The sequence below is a fragment of the Macaca fascicularis genome, chromosome 12 (genome assembly GCF_037993035.2).
Source record: "Macaca fascicularis isolate 582-1 chromosome 12, T2T-MFA8v1.1".
In the NCBI taxonomy this organism is placed as follows: domain Eukaryota; kingdom Metazoa; phylum Chordata; class Mammalia; order Primates; family Cercopithecidae; genus Macaca; species Macaca fascicularis.
The window spans coordinates 102,959,224-102,977,424 of record NC_088386.1 but is presented as its reverse complement, the minus strand read 5'-3'; the positions used below and the strand labels follow the sequence as shown (position 1 = coordinate 102,977,424).

At 38.6% G+C, this 18,201-nt stretch overlaps 1 long non-coding RNA gene across 26 annotated transcripts in view; it reads left to right on the top strand.

The window, feature by feature from the left end:
- LOC102138880 (uncharacterized) overlaps positions 1-18,201 on the top strand; it is a 205,519-nt gene that overhangs the window by 11,639 nt on the left and 175,679 nt on the right. For 13 of the 26 annotated variants that reach the window (XR_010580052.2, XR_010580051.2, XR_001484073.4 and 10 more), the window contains one exon: positions 13,680-13,801. The exons of 11 other annotated variants lie outside the window; for them this stretch is intronic. This is a non-coding gene — a long non-coding RNA (uncharacterized lncRNA). Of the gene's footprint in view, positions 1-580; positions 839-12,904; positions 13,397-13,679; positions 13,802-18,201 lie in introns of those variants that run through there. 2 more of the 26 variants (XR_012421423.1, XR_012421422.1) reach the window with 2 other exon arrangements.

Here is an 18,201-nt window from a genome sequence, read left to right as displayed (position 1 = left end):
TTTTTTTTCATTGCTCTATTTTTCTCCATTCCCTCTAGAGGAAGGGGATTTTTTTTTTTTTTTTTGTCTGAAAATCAGCCATTAAACTGAAGAAGGCTCAAGGAAATGAACTGAAATGTCTCGTAGGAAGAAAAATAGCACTATGAAGATGAAAAAAAGCCCAGGATAATGGAGATTGATCGCTCGATCTATCTATGGCCTCAAATAAAACTGATTGAATTTAACATGTTAGGTTACAGTTAAAAAGCTTAGTTGCTTCAGTTGGGGTAATATAGTTTCAGATTTTCATAGGGAGCCATTTATTTATTTTTGCATTTGTGAGTCATTTAGTCATTCCCTTGTGAGTGAGAATACATTTATTTTCCTACTCCCTGCTGTTAGGCGTTCTATTAATACCACACTAGTTGAAATAAATGGAGCAGTAGAAACTGTTTGGTGGTGAATTTGTTTTTCAGATTTTTTTTTGTTACTGCTATTTTGGTAAGTCGGCTTTCCAACCCCTCCAGTGGTTTAAATAGAGTAGTAACTTCTCACCCTTTCTCTTCTCTTGCTTCGTATTTAATTGTTGCTTTTGTTTCAGTATTGACAATTTCAACACCACCTGAAGGTGTATAATCCAAGAAATCCAACAGCGGATGTCTGATAAAATATTCCCAATCAAGCACTAGGATTGTCAAAAAATTATGGACAAAGTGACAGTTTTCTTAAACATCAGTTTTCTCTCCACCTGTTTGTGCTCTACCCAAAAGGAAAATCCAACCTAATGAAGAGAGGAATTGTTCCTACATGTTATAAAGAAGTAGTAGCATGGGTCATGTTTTCCAAAATTCTAAAAGGGGATTTTCAGATGTACTTTATTGTGCTGAAACACAATAAGATTTGCTCATGCGCCTTTGCACTAAAGCTGAGCAAAATACAACGTCCTTGTTATTCCGGACAGCTAATTACTGTCAGTAATTGTTGTTTGTAATGAACGCCACATGGGATAAAGCAGGGTGGGGGTGGGGGCTAGCGGGAGGGTCCGCTTAGGCTTTGAACCACATTCAGCCCACTGAGGCTGATTTAACCCAGCCGCAGGAGGGCTCCTATGGGGACATGTCCAGAAAAGCCCCAAGGGGGACTGGAGGAAAGCACGTGGATCTACACACTTTCCAGCACCGGCAAAGGTCAGGCAATAATCGAATCACTCTTCCTCAGCTTTCATTTCATCAACTGCACTGATGAGGATGGGGGAGGGGGCATGAAAGAAGGTGGCGGTAAGAAGTGGTCCATCCCTCATCCTAACGGCGGGGGGAGCAGGCTGGACAAGGACATTCCATTCTATTTGCTACTCTCACAGAAGCCTTGGGAAAGAACAAAGAAAGAATGAAAAGGAGACAGACATGCTGGGCACGCGCATTCACAAATACACGTGCGCACGCTCACACACACCCCCATTTGCAATAGGGAGTCAATAAGAGCAGAGATAATTTATGCTGAGGCTTCAAACAGCAACCTAGAAGTGTAAAGTGGGGAAGGGAAAAATCCATCGCATTTCTAAGTGTTTGGCTGCCCTCTAAGACCTCAAATTTTACCTATGACTGAAACAGGTAGAAACACAGTATCACCTGAAAGTGTCAAATGGGGAAACTGAGGCTCAGAAAAAACAGTGGATCCTCTCAAAAACATAGAACAAATATTCAGGGAAGTGGCGACTAAATCTCAAGTCTGTGTCACGAGCTGGTGTTCCTGAGACCACAGGGCCCCGCGCAGATGGCATTAGTTAAAAGCAGCACATTGGAGGAAGCACCAGAGATCCGGAGCCCACACGGTTCCCTGCAGTCTACTTCTTAAAGAGACTTCACGTCTTGGCGAGGATCTTGGACTGTCTCTGATTTCTTTCACTTGTTTTATAAAACCAATCAAGTCAAGTCATTGAAACATTTTACTGGCAGTTCTGGGTGTATTCTAATTGTCCTGTAGTTGGAATTCCCGTTATTGCCAGGGAGAAAGCAACCACTCCAATTCCCTGAGGATTACTTAGGGGGTAGATTTATGGGGAGGAAACAGGAATGGGGTTGAGGCACAACTTCCTAAATCCATTTTCTCTGATTTGGGGGCAGAGGGTGGAGAGTAGCTTTTGCCACTAATTTCCTGCCTGCAATTCTTAAAAATTTTCACCATTTCCTCCACCACTCCCATTTTCATCAACATATTTGAAATCTCCAAGGATCACTTTTCAGAGCCTATCTCATCTTGAGGTGAACCATCGCCTCTAATGCTAAGGCAAGTCCCAATCACATTCTGCCCCTGTCCAAGCTGGCTGCTGGCTGGGAGAACCAGTTTTAGTGTTTGCCCCATCCCAGCCTCTACCAAGGTTAGTTAATGAATTTGAAAAGGAACTCGCTGCGGGCCATGGTGACTTTGCATTGTGCTGGAGACAATGAGGGTAGTGTTTGCTGGCTGTGGCTCTCACAAGCAAATGTCACTGAATGTGTTTAGAAGGAGCATGCTTAGTTGGACACTGTCATGCTGTAGCAGCCAAAATCAACTGGAAAAGGAAGAAAGAGTGTAGAAGAGTTTTATGTCTTAGTGTGCAGGGTCTGGACTTTGGTCTAGGTTAAAATCTCACCTACAATAGATTTCGAATCTCGGTCAAGTTATTCAACCTCTTTTGTGTCTCAGTTTCTTTATCTGTAAGAAAAAAGACTAGTACCTAATTTATAAGTTTATGATGATGATTCAGTTATATATGTGTATCAAGCATTTAGCATAGTTAGGAACATAATTAGTACTTGACAAACCTTCACTTATAACAAGTCTTGCTCCCTAAGCGTTCCTGTAGCTCAGTTGCCCTTGCAGCTGCTTATTTTGTAGAACTTAAGTAATACCTTATGAAGTCATCATAGGGAAAGGAGGGACCTAAACTTTTTTGACTTTATATTTTTCTATTGATGTTTTTTCTAAATATTAATACCACCCATTGAGGCAGTTAGAGAGAATGAATGTTGCAAAATGAATCTTTTATAAAGTCTTCCAAATGTTGAATTTCCCATTCTGCTTAATCTTATGGTTTAGTAAATTAAATACAATGCCATTGAGTGATGGGTTTGCCATTATTAACTAGAGACTGTCAAGTGCCCATCTAGTCCCCACTATTTGTAATGTTTTGGCAGCTTTGTGGTTGAAACAGGCAAACTCCATTTTGGTGGGGTGTGGAAACATCCAGTCTCATGGTTAGACAGGGCTCCTTTAACTGCAGGAAGCTAGAGTACATAGGAGGCATTGCAGCCTGCTTGTCTGGGCAGATTTTTTAGGGACTGTCCAGCTGCTGAGATGTGAAGCAAGTCCATTCCAGTTAGCAGGAGCAGGTGACAGCCCAATCATTTCCTGCCATTGGAGGAGTTAACACAGAGTGTCGTAAGATGACACCATGAGGGGGTGAGCACAGGGGTAGAGAGTTCGAAGCATTCAGACATCCTGGCAGGTGAATAGCATCAGGGATGTCTTAGGGAGACAGAAGGGTCATAGACACCACACTCCCTCCCTTGACAATGGTGGAAGGGTGCAGAGAGAGTCTGATTCAGGCCCTGGTTCTCTAGCAAGCCATTAAGACAAGGCTTCAGGCTTTGGGTTAGAAAGCCAGCTGTCAGGACTGGAGGGCAGGCAGGGACCTGATCTTAATGGCAACAGCAGAAACAATATTAGGCACCCTGGGAACTTGACAGCAATCCTTAAGCTTTAGTAGGTTAATTCAGTGAATCCTCACCACAAGCTTATGAGCTGGGTATGATTATCAATATGCCCATTTTTCAGAGAAGGAAACAGGCTTAGAGAGAAACTTGCCCAAAGACACACAGCAGATAGCAGAGCTGGGATCAAACACAAGCAGTTGAACTCCAGAGTCCACTCTCAGCTACTGTGTCAAACCGCCTCTCAAAGCAGATACTCCTTAGAGGGTTACAGAGTCCCAGAACCTTGACCAGGGACAAACCTGCAGGTGAGTGTGGACAGGCCCCAGGCTAGGCCTGACACTGTGTCACAGTGTCCCTTAGAGGAAAGCATCTCAGCTCTTCTCAATAAATGGCAGTTTGTGTTCCAGTCAGGAGTTTCTTCTGTTCTAATTCAGATCTAGGAATTTTGGCTCAGTCCTAACCCAGAGATCCCTCAGGAAACCAGAGAATTTCTGGCACTACTCTGTAGAATTTAAGCAGACTCAAAGATTCATCTGCCATGTGGCCAGATCATAGTGGAGCTCAAGGGAGAAAGTGAGGCATGTTTGTCTGCATACCAATGTACAAATCTTTCTCTTTGAAAAGAGAACTTGGATTGATTGAGGTTCTACAATATGCTTTACATAAGGAATTGCTTTTAATATTTACAATGTATTCATTTCTAAGGCTACTGTCTGTAACAAAGTACCACAAACAGTGTGGTAATTGATGATTGTACAATTGTACAATTCTGGAAACTGGAAGTCTGGAATGAAGATGATGGCAGGGCCGTGCAATCTCTGGAAACTCCAGAGGAAGGGTCCTCCCATTCCCCTTCCTACGTCCTCATGGTTTGCCAGCAGTCCTGGACTTCTTTGGCTTATAGAGTCATTATTTCAATCCCCTGTCTTTGCGTGGTATTCTCTCTGTCTCTTCACACTATCTTCCTCCTGTGTGTGTCTGTGTCCACATTTCCTCTTTTTATAAGGACTCCAGTCATATTGGATCAGGGCCCATCCCAATGACCTCATCTTCATGTGACTATATTTGCAAAGATCCTATTTACATCTGAGGTCACATTCTGAGGTACTGGGGTTAGGACTTTGGGGCCAGGGGGCAAAATTCAACCCTTATTCAATTAGTACCCCCTCCTCGCTTTTACAGACAAGGGAAAGGAGGCTCAAGTTCACTCAGATAGTAAGTGGTGGAGTACAAGAATCAAACCAAGTCTGATTCAAAAGTCTGTACTCTTCCTGTCCACATGATACTGCCTTCTCAGGATGGTAAGTAGTTTGTTTGGCTCTTTAAATGACACAAGGTACTTTTTAAGAGCCACCGTGCTTGCTTGCTGCATATCTCAGTCTTGCTAACGACTTGGAAGGTCCGGTGCTCATTCAATGCCAGTGCTTTTAACGAGCCTCCCCTACTTGCTACTGCAGAAACATAATGTATACCTCCTGTTATGAAGAGGAGTCATAGATGAGTATGTGCTGGGTACTTCTAAGGGTAGATGTTATATCCCAAGAGCTGTACACTGCTCAGGAGAGTTTCTCATATTGTATAAACAGCAGATGTCATATGATATGTCTTGCTCTAGAAAGGTTTATTTGTTGTGCAAAGAGTGAGAAACTTGGAGAGATAATCCCATATGGGCATCTGATTCCTGGAAATGAAGTGTGTGGCCTGGGGCTGTTCATTTAACCCCTCAACCTCACCATCTGGGACCTGGATTTAAAGATGCCCCTCTCTTTGGAGGCAACATTTGAGTGGCTTCAAAAATGTCCTGGAAGTCTCTGGCAAAAGGAAATGCTACATTGACAGCAAAACATTTAACCGAAAATAATTGGAATTTGTAGATTATCATTCTTAGGGATCCCAAATTTCTTATGGCTCATCTCCATTCCCAAGCCTCAGGAATTGGAAGAATTGACCTGGAATGTTGCCAAAAGTTAAATCCTTCCTGATCTGCGAACTGTTCTGTTTTCAGTTAGAATCGCAATTTGAGTTCTCCCTGAAAATGGAACACTAGGTCAAGGGGGATGTTTGGGATCATTAGCTCCCATCAATCGTCTGGGAGTGAATGTGCATCTGCATGAAATTTTTCTTTAGAATTTCTTTGATAAAATGTATGCAGCATCCAGTCTCAGAGATAGATTCCCCTAGTCTCCCTGCCTCATTCAAGTTGTTTAATTATATTGTTTTTACTATCCCTTACTGTCTGACTTTTGGATACCCATATAATTATCAGATTGGCTCCTATGTAAAAATCCTTGTTTTTGGTTTTCCTTCCAATATGCTAAATATATGTCTAGTGGCACAGAGCTGGCACTAGTACGTTAAGCAACCCAGAATAGAGTAGAGCCAGATGTAAAAGGTTCGCATCTCGCTTTATTTTTTAAATTTAATTTTTGTTTTTTTGAGGCAGAGTCTGGCTCTCTCACCCAGGCTGGAGGCTCACTGCAGCCTCAAATTCCTGGACTCAGGTGATCCTCCCACCTCTGCCTCCTGAGTAGCTGGAACTCCAGGTACAGGCCACTATGCCTAACTAATTTTTTTGAAATTATTTTTTTGTAGAAACAAGGCCTTGCTATGTTGACCAGGCTGGTTTTGAATTCCTGGCCTCAAGCCATCTGCTCACCTCAGCCTCCCAAAGTGCTGGGACTACAGGTGGGAGCCACTGTGCCTGGCCACATCTTACTTTATATTAGAGCTCCAGAGTATTAGATCCTCTTGCCCATGTTGGAGCTCTGGTAGGAAGAGAATCACATCGCAGCACTATTTTGTAGCATGGTTTCCACTTAGCTTTATTAATAAATTGCATATTTACAGGTTCCAAATAAGACAGAAATGCACTCCCGTTACATTAGTGCTTCCTGTAATGTGTAGGAAGATGGCTCATTAAAATTATTTGAGGTGCCACCTTTGATGCTCAGTCTGACTTTCTGCTTGCTTATAGTTCAAGTCCTTCTTGATGTCTCTATTTGTTTAAAAAAAAAAAAAGAGAGAGAGAGAGAGATTTGGAGCAGGCTGGCTCATGTAGGAATGCTTTCAGATTTCATTTCCTGGCAGTCAGCTATTTGGTCAGAAATGAGGAGTTATTTGATAAGTGTTTAGTCCTTAAATGATAGTTACTGCATGTGAACAAAGAGAAAACAATTTAACTTACACAAATGCCGTTGTTCACTCTCTCATCTGCAGCAAACTTGTATCAAAACCAATAGAAAATCTCTCTAGATGAGCACTGTCCCACTGCTATGTGTAAATGAATGATTGGCTAAGAGAATCAACAAATGGCCTTATTTTCTTCCATTTTCATGTGTTTTCTGATGCTGGACTTCATTAGAAACTTAAAAACATAGTTTCTGATCACAGCACTTTTCAAAGAAATAGAATTGTTAGAGGCACTTCATTGCTGTTTATCTATTAGCGTAGGTATATGGAGTTGAGACAATTCATTGAACACCATCACCCTTGCAAAGCCCTATTTTATTTTGTTTTGTTAGCCCTTTCATGTCCATCTCCAATCACCCACTGCAACATTTTCATCAGCACCTTCTCAAGTGTGTTTTACAGATCCTTTTAAACCACCTTCCATATGTTTATTTGGTATATTAGTGTTTATCTACAAATATGTATAGTGTCATTTATATATATTTTTAAAGTTCTGTAGATGGTAATGTCCTATAAATCTCATTTTCTTTCTTATTTTTATCTAACATAGTATTTTTGAGACCTCTATATACTTCCACTATATAAATCTAGTTCATTTTTCCGAATCCTGAAGATTTTTCCAATACAGGCATACACCATTTCTGACTCCTGCATGTAATGCATTTTACTTACTCATTTCCTTAGGGGATATCTATGGGTTACCCAGATTCTCTAGTGGATACTTAGACTGCTTCCAACTTTATGGTACCATAAATAATGCCACAATAATCTTATATGAGCATGTTTCCTTGTGGATCTGAGCAAAAGAGTCTCTAGAGTGTGTATCCAGGAAGGGAAGTTTTGAGTTGTGATATTATATCCATACTTTATTTCACTAAGTACTTCTCAGGTTGTGATACAGAATGTTCCTACCAATTTATAATTCACCACCAGTAAGGACAAAACTTCCTGATATTCTTGCCAGCACTTTCTAATTTTTGCCAATCTAATGAGTGCAAAATCATATCTCATTTTGTTGAAAGAAAACCCCAAAATTTGCATTTCTGATTACTAATGAGTGTGTATATCATTCATATACACAATAGCTATTTCAATTTTCCTATCTGTCAATTGCCTGTTCATGTGCTTTGCCCATTTTTTAAAAATGTTTGTTTCCTGTCCTTTTCTTGCTTGTTTGCAAAGTTTCTTATATGTTCTAGATATCAATTCCACATTGCTTTGCAAATATCTTTTCCCAATAATTTGCTGATTTGTCTATGGATAAATGGAAGTTTTAAATTTAAGTGTAGTCATATTCACCATTTTTTTTTCTATTAGCTGATTTCCACTAATGGCCCCTATGTAAAATCCATGTGTGATTTTCCTTCTGGTATGCTAAATGTATATCAAACAGCAAAGAGCTGACTTTGGTACATTAAGCAGCTCAGAATAGAGTCAGAGTGGGCCTCATCTCACTTTATATTAGAACTCCAAAACTTTAGATATTCTTGACCATATTGCAGCATTGCTTGCAACAGAAGCAGATTATAGCTCTATTTAACAGTATGGGATCACTTATCTTTATCAAAGAACAACAACAACGACAAACCCAACACACTTACAAGTTCCATATAAAAGAGTAATACATTTTCCTTGTGCTCTTGCTTCCTATAATGAGTATGGCAATAACTAATTGAAATCGTTTGCAATGCCACCTCTGATACTCAGCCTGAATTCCTACTCAGTTACCATTCCCTTCTGTTCCTAGTGTGGTTTGGTGTTTTGGTTTGGTTTTTTTGGGCCTTCAGTGTATGGAGTTTATTTATCATATTCCTCAGTTTATGCCTTATTGTTGTTATTTGTCCATGCAAGTCTCCTCTTTATTTCTTATTTTATGAATGTATGAATATATTTATATGCACACATATAATAACATAAATCTATCTACCTACCTACCTACCTACCTACATACCTACCTATCTACTTAGGCACCATTATGGTAGATGGAATTACTGATTCCAAATATTTAGCCTACCTGTAGTATTATTATATATCTATACCCTTGCTGTAGCCAGGAGGAATGTTCCTCCTGGTGGGTGGAACATTTTTCCTGACACTGGACTTTGGGCTTGGCTGAATAACTTGCTTTGGTTAACAGAATATTAGTCCCATTGCATTACCATGGTTAGGCTTGCACACTTGAGCACCTGCTCTTCATCACAAGAAAAACATAACTTGGTAGTAACTAATCTAAGAATGGTGAGAAACATATGGAACATACCTGGACCCAACCTTTAGCCTGTAATCAAGTTCCTAACCTAGATAAGCCAACTCCAAACTGACCTTCAGATGGTGTGAAATAAATGTTTATTTTGCGAACCACTGAAATTCTAATAATTATTATGCAGTATTACTTTAATAATAGCTAACTAATGCATCTTTCATCCTTCATTCCTTCATCCTTTTTTCTTCTATTTGCATATCTCATTTTATTCTCATAACACTACCATTTCCCTCCAGCTAGGTTAATGTGTTTTATGTGTATCCTTTTAATTCAAAATGTTCTTGAAATATATGTATTTTTTTGTGTGCATAAATTTTTAATTTTTGTAAATAATATTATATATCTCCTGTTTCCAACTTTTTTCACCAAGCATATGTGCATTTATTAATTTCTAATTGACATAATAATTATGTATATTAATGGGGTACAATGTAATGTTTTGTAATTCTTTGCTTCCAACTGCTACATAATGCTCCATGTTGTGTCTCCATCACGTTTTTCCTATCCACTCCCACAGTGATATATACTCAAGTTACCTATAAATCTCTGCTCCCTTAACCCATGTTGCAATGAACGTGGTCGTACATGTCACTTTACAGACCCCAAGGATGATTTCCAGGATACATATCCAGAGTGGAATTGCTAACTTTTAGGACATATGCCTAGTTAATAATACTACATGGTGAAAAACTGCCCTATAGCCTGCCTTTGCTTCAGCAGTACCTGAAAGTCCCAGTGTTCCTACATCCCCACATCCTCTCTGATACTTGGTATTATCCAACTGTCAATTTTTTTTGTCAATCTAATTGTTTTCATTTGTATTTCACTGATTACCAATGAGTTTCAACATCCTGTTACATGCTTGTTAACTTTCTAGATTTCCTCTTCTGTAAAATTGCCTTGCCCATTTTATCTATTAGAGTTATATTTTCCTTATCCATTTTTAGATCTTTGTATATTAAAAAAAAAATCCCTTGTTGGTTTAGATGCCACAAATATCTTCTTCATCTTGATAGGTATCTATTAATGTGTGATGCTCTTTATTGAAATAAAATTCTTAATTTCAGTGTAAATTAGTTCATTTTTTTGGCCTGATGATTTATGCTTTTCAAGTTTTGTTTAAGAAGTCATTTCCGGGCCGGGCGCGGTGGCTCAAGCCTGTAATCCCAGCACTTTGGGAGGCCGAGACGGGCGGATCACGAGGTCAGGAGATCGAGACCATCCTGGCTAACCCGGTGAAACCCCGTCTCTACTAAAAAATACAAAAAAAAACTAGCTGGGCGAGGTGGTGGGCGCCTGTAGTCCCAGCTGCTCAGGAGGCTGAGGCAGGAGAATGGCGTGAACCCAGGAGGCGGAGCTTGCAGTGAGCCGAGATCCGGCCACTGCACTCCAGCCTGGGTGACAGAGCGAGACTCCGTCTCAAAAAAAAAAAAAAAAAAAAAAGAAGTCATTTCCTGCCCTGTCACAAAAATACTACCTTACATTTTGTAATTTTAACTTAATTGCTTCACCAGTCACATTTAGATATTTTTTCAAGTTTCTAAAATTTTCTAAATTATAAATGTAAGTACTGAACTTTATCAAACAATGTTTTGCATCTGGGATGATCAGGTAATTATTACATCTATGTCTTCATTATGCTGTAATAAATCAGTACTTATTCAATTAAATCCATTTTTATTTGAAATTGACACATAATAACTATGCATATTAATGGGGTACAGAGAGATATTTCAATACACTTATACAATGTGTAATGATAAAATCAGGGTCATTAGCATATTTATCGCTTTAAATATTTACCATTTTTTGTGTTGGGAACATTCAAAATCCTCTCTTCTAGCTATTTGAAAATTAACAATATAAATTATTGTTAACTAGCCACCCTGTAGTGCTTTAGAACACTAGAATATTTTTTCTCTTATCTAGCTGCAATTTTGTATTCATTAAACAACCTCTTCCTATCTCCCTCTTACACTGCCTATCCCCTAATAACCACTATTCCACTCTCCACTTCTATGAGCCTAACTTTTTTGGATTCTACACATGAGTGAGAACATGCAGTGTTTTTCTTTCTTTGTCTGACTTACTTCACTGAAAATTATGTCCTTCAGGCTCATCCACATTGTCACAAATGATGGGATTTCATTTTTATGGTTCAGTAGTATTCCATTGTGTATATATACCACATTTTCTTTATCCATTCATCAGTTAATGGACATTTAGGTTGATTCCATATCTTGGCTATCATGACTAGTGTTGCAATAAATGTGAGAATGCAGATACCTTTTCAATATACTTATTTTCTTTCCTTTGAACAAATACTCAGTAGTGGGATTGCTGGATCATGTGATGGTTCTATTTTTAGTTTTTAAAGAAACCTCCATACTGTTTTCCATAATGACTAATAATTTACATTCCCACCAATAGTGCATAAGAGATCATTTTTCTCTGTGTCCTTGCCAGCATTTGTTTTTTATTTTATTTTATTTTTTGTCTTTTTGATAATAGCCATTCTAACTGGGATGAGATGATATCTCATTGTGGTTTTAATCTGCATTTCTCTAATGATTAGTGATGTTGAGTAGTTTTTCATATACTTGGCCATTTGTATGTCTTTTTATTTTTTGAGACAGAGTCTCGCTCTGTTGCCAGACTGGAGTGCAGTGGTACGATCTTGGCTCACTGCAACCTCTGCCTTCTGGGTTTAAGTGATGCTCTTGCCTCAGCCTCCCAAGTAGCTGGGACAACAGGTGTGTGCTACCACACCCAGCTAATTTCTGTGTTTTTAGTAGAGACATAATTTCACCATGTTGGCCAGGATGCTCTCTATCTCTTGACCTCGTGATCCACCCACCTTGGCCTCCCAAAGTGCTGGTATTACAGGCATGAGCCACTGCGGCCGGCCTGTAGGTCTTTTTTTTAAGAAATGTCTATTCAGATCCTTTGCCCACTTTAAAATTAGATTATTCATTGTTCTGTTGTTGTAGTCATTTTGTTCCTGTTGAGTTGTTTGATTTCCTTGTGTATTCTAGATATTAATCACTTGTATGTATAGTTTGCAAATATTTTCTTCCATTCTACAGATTGTCTCTTAACTGCATTGGTTGTTTCCTTTGCTGGGCAAAGTTTTTTAGTTTGATATAATACTTTTTTATATATTTGATAGACTCCCCTATTTTTGCTTTTGCTGCCTGTGTGCTTTTGGGGTATAAAATATTTTCCCAGACCAATGTCCTAAAGCATTTTCCCTGTATTTTTTCCTAGTAGTTTTCTAGTTTGAGATCTTACACGTAAATCTTTTAAGTCTAGTTTGAGTTGATTTTTGTATATGGTGAGATATATGAGCCTAGTTTCATTCTTCTCCATATGAATATCCAGTTTTTCCAGCACCATTTATTGAAGAGGCTGACATTTTCCCAATATATATTCTGGGAACCTTGGTTGAAAATCAGTTGTCTGTAAATAAATGAATTTGTTTCTTTGTTTTCTATTCTATTCCATTTGTCCACGTATCTATTTTTATACCAGTACCATCCTGTTTTAATTACAGTAGATTTGTAATATATTTTGAAGTCAGGTGGTATGATACCTCCAAGTTTGTTCTTTTTGTTTAGAATTATCTACTTGGAATCTTTTGTACACATTTTGGGATTGTTTTTTCCATTTTGGTAAAGTATGCCATTGGTATTTTGATAGGGATTGCATTTAATCTGTCAATTGCTTTTGGTAGTATGGTCATTTTAACAATATTAATTCTTTTTTTTTTTTTTTTGAGATGGAGTTTCAGTCTTGTTGCCCAGACTGGAGTGTAACGGTGCAATCTTGGGTCACCGCAACCTCTGCTTCCTGGGTTCAAGCAATTCTCCTGCCTCAGCCTCCTGAGTAGCTGGGATTACAGGCATGTGCCATCACACCTGGCTAATTTTGCATTTTTAGTAGAGATGGGGTTTCTCCATGTTGGTCAGGCTGGTCGTGAACTCCCAACCTCAGGTGATCCGGCAGCTGCCTCGGCTTTTGAAAGTGCTGGGATTACAGGCATGAGCCACCACGCCTGCCCCAGTATTAATTCTTTCAATCATGAACGTTAGGTTTTTTTATTTTCAATTTTTTTGTGTGTCCCTTTCCATTTCTTTCATCAGTGTTTTGTAGTTTTTTTCATTGTAGAACTCTTTCACCTCCTTGGCTAAATGTATTCCTATATGGGTTTTTTGGTAGCTATTGTAAATGGAATCATTTTCTTGATTTTTTTTCTTAGCTAGCTTGTTATTGGTGCTTAGAAATGCTAGTGATTTTTGTATGTTGATTCTGTATTCTGAAATTTTATTGAATTCATATATCAGTTCTAAGGGGTTTTTAGTGGAGACTTTAGGTTTCACTATATCATTTTATCTGCAGAAAAGGATAATTTGACTCCCTCTTTTCCAAATTGGATATTATTTTCTCTTGCCTGATTGCTCAGGCTAGGACTTCTGATACCGTGTTGAATAAGAGTGGTGAAAGTGGGCATCCTTGTCTTGTTGTAAGTTGTTGTTTTTTTTTTTTTTTTTTAGACAGGGTCTTGCTCTGTCACCTAGGCTGGAGTGCAGTGGCATGAGCATGGTTCACTGCAGCCTTGACCTCCTGGGCTTGAGCAATCCTCCCACCTCATCCACCTGAGCAGCTGAGACTACAGGTATGTGCCACCATGCCTGGATAATTTTTTAATTTTTTGTAGAGATGAAGTCTCATTGTGTTGCTCAGGCTGGTCTCAAACTCCTGAGCTCAAGTGATCCTCCCACCATGACCTCCCAAAGTGTTAGGATTACAGGCATGAGCCACCATACCCGGCCCTTGTTCCGGTTCCTAAAAGAAAAGTTTTCAGCTTTTCTCCATTCAGTATGATGTTAGCTGTGGGTTTGTCATATATTGCTTTTATTGTGTTGAGGCACACTACTTTTATAACTCATTTATTGAGAGTTTTTATCACGAAGGGATATTGAATTTTATCAAATGCTTTTTCTGCATCTATTGAGGTAATCATATGGCTTTTGTCCTTCATTCTGTTAATATTAATTTGATATATCGTGTTTTTTGATGATGTACATATGTTGAACAATTCTTGCATTCCTGGGATAAACACCACTTGATCATGGTGCATATTTTTGATGTACTGTAGGATTTGGTTTGGTAGTATTCTGTTAAGAATTTTTGCATCTATGTTCATCTGGGATATTGGCCTGTAGTTTTTTTGTTGTTGTTGTGTCCTTGTCTTGTTTTGATATCAGGGTAGTACTAGCCTTGTAAGATGAGTTTCAAAGAATTTGCTTCTCTTTGATTTTTTGGAATAATTTGAGAAGAATTTATGTTAGTTTATTTTTATTTTTATTTTGTTGTTGTTGTTTTGGTAAGTTTGGTAGAATTCAACAGTGAAGCCAACTGGTCCTGCCTTTTTTGTATGTGTGTTGAGAGGCTTTTTATTACTGATTCAATCTTGTTATCTATTGTTCCTCTGTTCAGGTTTTCTATTTCTTCCAGGTTCAATCTTGATAGGTTTTATATGTCTAGTAATTTATCAATTTCTTCTAGGTTTTCCAATTTGTTGGTGTATAACTGATCATAAAAGCTGTAATTATCCTTTTTATTTCTGTGGTATCAGTTTTAATGTCTCCTTTTTTGCTTCTGATTTTATTTATCTAGGATTTCTTTTTTTTGGTCTTAGTCTAGCTAATGGTTTGTTGATTTTATCTTTAAAAATTGTCATTTCATTGATCTTTTGTATTGCTTCTTCATTTCTATTTCATTTAGTTCTTTTCTGATCTCTACTATTTCTTTCCTCATACTAATTTTGGGTTCTATTTGCTCTTGCTTTTTTAATTCCTTGAGGTGCATCATTAGGTTGTTAATTTGAAATTGTCTTACTTTTTTGATGTAAACATTTATTTTTATAAACTTCCCTCTCAGTACTGCTTTTGCTATATTTCATAGGTTTTGGTGTGTTGTATTTCTATTTTCACTTGTTGCAATAAATTTTGTGTATCTTTAATTTCTTCAGGTAGGTTGTTTAATTTCCATCTGGTGGTACAGTTTCCAAAGTTCCTTCTGTTATTCACTTCTGGTTTTATTCCATTGTGACCTGAAAAGATGCATGATATGATTTCAATTTCTAAAAATTTGTTGAGATTGATTTTATGGCCTAACATATGGTCTATCTTAGTGTTTCATGTACTAGTGAGAAGAATGTGCATTCTGAAACTGTTGTATAAAATGTTCTGTAAAAGTCTGGCAGGTCCACTTTGTCTATATTGCCGTTTAAGTCCAAAGTTTCTTTGTTGATTTTCTGTGTAGATGATATGTCCAATGCTTACAGTGAAATGCTGAGAGTTGAAATTCCAACATATTATTTTTTTAAGGTCTATCTCTCCCTTTCACTCTAATTGTTTTATATATCTGTGTGTGCTGGTGTTGGGTGCATATATATTTTTAATTGTTATATCCTCTTGCTGAGTTGATTCCTTTATCATTATGTAATGACTTTCTTGGTCTCTTTGGGGCTCTTATAATTTCAAGTCTATTTTATCTGATAAAAGTATGGCTACTTTTGCCCACTTCATTTGTGTGTACTATATTTTCCGTCCCTTTGCTTTCAGTTTGTGTGTGTTCTTTACAGGTGAAGTGAATCCCTTGTAGGCAGCAAATAGTTGGGTCTTTCTTAAAAAAATCCAGTCAGCCGGTCTGTATCTTTTAATTTGGGAATTTAAATCATTTACATTCAAGTTGTTATTGATAAGTGGGGACTTAATTCTTGTCAATTTATTATTTGTTTTCTAGTTGTTTTGTATCCTTTGTCCCTTTCTTCCTCTGTTTATCTTTTCCGTTTGGTAGTTTTCTTTAGTAATAACATTTGATTCCTTTATATTTCCCATCTGTATATCTCTTCTACCTGTGGAATTTATACGTTCACATGTTTTCATGATGGTAGGTATCATCCTTTCATGTCCAGATGTAGGACTTCCTCAAGCATTTCTTCTAGGGCCAGTCTAGTGGTGATTAATTTCTTCACTTTTTGCTTGTCTGGGAAAGACTTTATTTGTCCTTCATCTCTGAAGGATAGGTTTTCCGGGCATAGAATTCTTGACTAGCTGTGTTTTTCGTTCAGCACTTTGAATATATAAAACTCATTCTCTCCTGGACTATCAGGGAAATCTGCTATTAGTATGATGAAGTTTCCCTTCTATGTAACTTGATGCTTTTTCTCTTGCTGTTTGTAGAAATATCTCTTTATCTTTGACCTTTTGACAGTTTGATTATAAAGTGCCTCTGAGAGGACTTTTTTGAGTGAATTTATTTGGGGATTTTTGAGCTTTTTGTACCTAGATGTCCATATCCCAAGACTTGGAAAGTTTTCAGCTATTAGTTCATTGGACTGGTTTTCCATGCTATTTCCCATCTTTCTCTCCTTTTGAAACTCAGTGATGTTCTATGTGTCCTGTAGACTTTCTTACTTTCCTTATTCTTTTTTCTTCTTTTTTTCTTTTTTTGTCTGACCAGGTATTTCAAAAGACCTGTTTTCAAGTTCAGAAATTCATTCTTCTGCTTGATCTTGTCTATTATTAAAGCTTTTCATTTTATTTTTTATTTCACTCATTAAATTCTTCAGTTCTAAGATTTCTATTTGGTTCTATTTTATGATATCTATCTCCTATCTTTTTGTTGAATTTCTAATTCAGATGATGAATTGTTTTTCCGATTTCACTGAATTTCCTTTCTGTGTTCTCTCACATTTCACTGAGTTTTCTTAATATTATTATTGCAAATTTCTTTTCAGACATTTGAAGATTTTCTTGTCTTTGGGGACTGTTACTGGAGAAATATTGTTTTACTTTGAAGGTGTCATGTTTCCTTGCTTTTTTGTATTTCTTATATCTCTACATTGATATCTGCACATCTTGTGGAACAGCCACTTCTTCCAATTTTATGGAGTAGCTTTCATATAAAAAGACTTTTTCCTCTGGGTGTATCCTGTAGTGTTGGTTGGATAGTGTACTTTGCCTTTGGTTGTGAATGACACAGTAGTGTAGTCTCCACATGATTTCTTTGGTTTTAATCAATGTCAGCATGTCTGTGAGTACCTCAGTGGCCTAGCCTGTGGTAGAGGCTGTGGCATGGCTTTGCTGGAGAAGGGGATGCCAAGTGGGTTGGTCCTCTGGCCTCAGGGGGCCACACTCAGGTGCACAGCAGCTCTGCCACTGGAGAAGGCCACTCCTCAGGCCCCTGGAGGACACATGTGGATGCTCAGTAGTTCTGCTGCTGAAGGGGTTAAGATTGTTAGCAGCAGCAGTAGGTCCCAGAGAGGCCAGTCCTCAGGCCTCTAGGGGGCACATGAAGACCCATGACAGGTCTGCTTTGGAGGAGGCAGGACTGCCAGCAGTGGCAGCAGGCCCTGTTCTTGCTAGTCCTTGGATCCCTGGAGGGGGTACAGGGGGCAGAGTCACAGGCAGTGGTGGGTGTGAGGCCCCAGGTAAGCAGCTCTTAAGTTCTGGGGAGCACATGCATTGGCTTTCTCTGTCCTAAAGGCAGTGTCCTCACTGTAGTATTGTATGTAGTATGCTATGTGGGAAGTGCCAGAGTCACGGCTGCACTGCTGGATTGAGCTGGCATTGTGACACAGCAGCCCTTTGGATGAATGTAGTGGGATGTTGGTGGGGTCCCAGGTTGTGGAGATACTGGACCTATTGGGCCCTAGGACATGATACACTCTTATGTTGGCTTCACTCTTAAAATGGCAATGTGCTGCCATTTTGAGGAGAACCTATTATAAAATCCCCTTTGGAATAATGCAATTGTGGGAACCCAAGACAGCTTTCCATACAAGTCTCAAGGCCTGCAAGGGCTGTAGTTCTCTCCTTTAGCTTGGATTGCAGGTAACTGTGGTAGAAATGTGGATGGCTGGGGATCTTCCACTTACCTTTTCCCTCACAGTGTGAGTTTCTCTTGACTCTGAGTCAATCTGAGCTGGTGCTTTGCTTTCCTCTCTGTGCTGCCATCCTGAGTCTCTGGGCCTCAGAGGGTCTTCGTCACTTTTTTGCTGAATTT